Raw genomic sequence first — 3,266 nt, forward strand, 5'->3', positions numbered from 1 at the left:
TCCAGTGCACTACTTTCTAAGTAGAGAATGTTGCCTGTATCTGGAGAAAAATCCAACTTCGGTAAAAAACGTTCTAACTTTGTTCCGGATAGACAATATGTACCAAAAATAATCGTCAGCTGATAAATTTTTGATTAATGATTGGCCACACCTACATTCTTTAATCGACAGTGGATGGATCAACAGTTTGTCACTTTTATATGGATGAATATAGCATAACAACCACGCAACAACAATTATATTAGGTACTAAATTTCTCTCAAAAACGTGATTAAACTATTTCACATATCACATATGATGGAAAACATGTCGCGGTCAATATTCTCGCAGCTGTTCTGGATTCTCTAAACCGTTCTAGAATTCAAATCCAAAATCAAATCTATACATCTACAATTCTACACGCTACGTGGACATCGTCTTTAAAATTCCATTAGAAATTCTTCTAAATTTCCACTAAAAATTTTCTCATCTCCCAAAGAAAATTGTCATAGGTAAACAATCACAACTCGAGTATCTTTCGATAAGAGAGTTTGATTATTAACCACTCTGCGAATTATATTAGACACAGTAATTTTAAGCCAGCAAATGCGTCACAGGTTTAGCAAACATGGCGCGGAGCTATCCATTTTCATCTTTTTGCTACCATTGCACACAGCAAACGGTTAAAATACTTATGTCAAAACTATATCATAATTACCTTGTGATTTCTAACATATTTTTCTTGTCAGCGATGATTGATTACTGCCAGTGTTCGCGATCAGCAGAACTGGAAATAATATTTACACCACTCAAAAGATTATGAGGGAAAAGCCTGGTTCGCAGCGAGCCAGCGCGTTTTTTGAAGCGATCGATCTGAATCGCTGACCAGGCCGATGATGGCCGGCCGATAAGTGGGATGGTGGTGGTGCCGGTGGAGGTAATGCCTGAACGAACGCACCCGCCGCGAAAGAAACCAAATCCTATGATAATGGATCTTATCGTAATTAATCTGTCGGTCGGGGTGATGCTATGGTGCAGGTCGATAGCTTGGAGCGTTTTTTCTCTCTTCGGATCCAATTCAGGGGTTACGAGGGCAAATACCGTAGCACTAGTGGTTCCCATCTCGGTGGAGATTATGGCTACTCATGGATGTCTCGAGTCAGGTGTTGTCCATTGCCAAGATGATGGATAACAGAGGTGCGAACATGGGGTACATTTCTTAGCTTACATATTCGTTACATCTGTCGTATGTTTTCATATATAATAGAGCAGCGATACGCGGTGATTTTTGGACAGTTTGTTTTATGGAAGTGAGGATCCGTATGTGAATGTTTTGTGGTTAGAACCATTTTCGGCAGATGCAAGTAGAATAAATGAAAATGTCTTGTTTGTATCAGGGGCCCTCCTTAGCCGTGCGGTAAGACGCGCGGCTACAAAGCAAGACCATGCTGAGGGTGGCTGGGTTCGATTCCCGGTGCCGGTCTAGACAATTTTCGGATTGGAAATTGTCTCGACTTCCCTGGGCATAAAAGTATCATCGTGTTAGCCTCATGATATACGAATGCAAAAATGGTAACTTGGCTTAGAAACCTCGCAGTTAATAACTGTGGAAGTGCTTAATGAACACTAAGCTGCGAGGCGGCTCTGTCCCAGTGTGGGGATGTAATGCCAATAAGAAGAAGAAGAATCGATTTCGCTCATTATTTAGTGCAAGTTTAGGCTCTGTCTCCAGTTAAAAAGTGAAATTTAATCGCTTATTATATTTGAAATTTAATGATGAAATTTGCAAAATGTTTAGTCTTAACCTTCCTAGTGCATTGGGGTCTATTTTGGCCCAGAGATGATTTAAAAACGTTGTAGCTTTGTAATCAAATGAGATAGGGCGTTGAAATTTTCTGACTTTTCCTAACTTTTGGAAATGAAAATTTTGGGGTGATAACCAGCTATCAGCGACCTCTAGGAACGCCACAACAAAAAAAGTGACACATTGTGCATTAGCGGGTCAAAAATGACCCCAAATTGAATTCGCTCCCAAAAGTTCATTTTCGAACCGATTCTCAATCTTTTGGAACCAAATTGAAGGTATGGAATCCGCGGATGTCGCTACGGACAGCAATTTGGAATTTGGCCATTCTGGTTCCCAGGAATCGATATTGAAGGAACATAGATTCTTAGGTAAATTTTTGGCCTGATTTCTTGCCTTTCGAAGGGTTACTTTGGAAATGCTTATAAATTTGCGTAGCAATAATTCCAATAGAATGTAGCCATTGTCTATTTCCATGGATCAACACAATTCCTAGTTATTATGCGGTCCGTTATCCCTCCGGAAGACCCGGAACATCCGTAGAAGTGGTCAATTCATTTAACTCATCCTAGAAGAGCGCGGTTTTTTCCAAAGCTTTTATTTATCGAACGCTGAGTAACAAATGATTGTGGTGACCCATTTTGATGGACCTGGGTGGCCACCGGAGGTCCTCCAGTAGATCCGGAACGTTCGTAAAAATGGCCAATTCATGAAACTTATCATAAAAGGGTGCGGTTTTTCCAAAGCTTTTCCTCATAGTACTTTGAGTGACAAATGATTGTGGTGACCCATTTTGGTGGACCTGGGTGGCCACCGGAGGTCCTCCAGTAGATCCGGAACGTCCGTAAAAATGGCCAATTCATGAAACTTATCATAAAAGGGTGCGGTTTTTTCCAAAGCTTTTCCTCATAGTACTTTGAGTAACAAATGATTGTGAGGACCTATTTTGGTGGACCTGGGTGGCCACCGGAGGTGCTCCAGAAGATCCGGAACGTCCGTAAAAATGGCCAATTCATGAAACTTATCATAAAAGGGTGCGGTTTTTCCAAAGCTTTTCCTCATAGTACTTTGAGTGACAAATGATTGTGGTGACCCATTTTGGTGGACCTGGGTGGCCACCGGAGGTCCTTCAGTAGATCCGGAACGTCCGTAATAATGGCCAATTCATAGAACTTATCTTAAAGGGTGCGGTTTTTTCAAAGCTTTTCCTCATAGTACTTTGAGTAATAAATGATTGCGGGGACCTATTTTGGTAGACCTGGGTGGTCACCGGAGGTGCTCCAGAAGATCCGGAACGTCCGAAAAAATTGTCAATTTTAGGAACTCATCCTAGAAGTGCACTTTTTTTTTTCGAAGTTTTTCATTATCGTACTTTGAGTAACAAATGATTGTGGTGACCTAATTTGGTGGACCTGGGTGGCCACCGGAGGTCCTTCAGTAGATCCGGAACGTCCGTAAAAATGACCAATTCATAGAACTTATC

The sequence above is a fragment of the Armigeres subalbatus genome, chromosome 3 (genome assembly GCF_024139115.2).
Source record: "Armigeres subalbatus isolate Guangzhou_Male chromosome 3, GZ_Asu_2, whole genome shotgun sequence".
In the NCBI taxonomy this organism is placed as follows: domain Eukaryota; kingdom Metazoa; phylum Arthropoda; class Insecta; order Diptera; family Culicidae; genus Armigeres; species Armigeres subalbatus.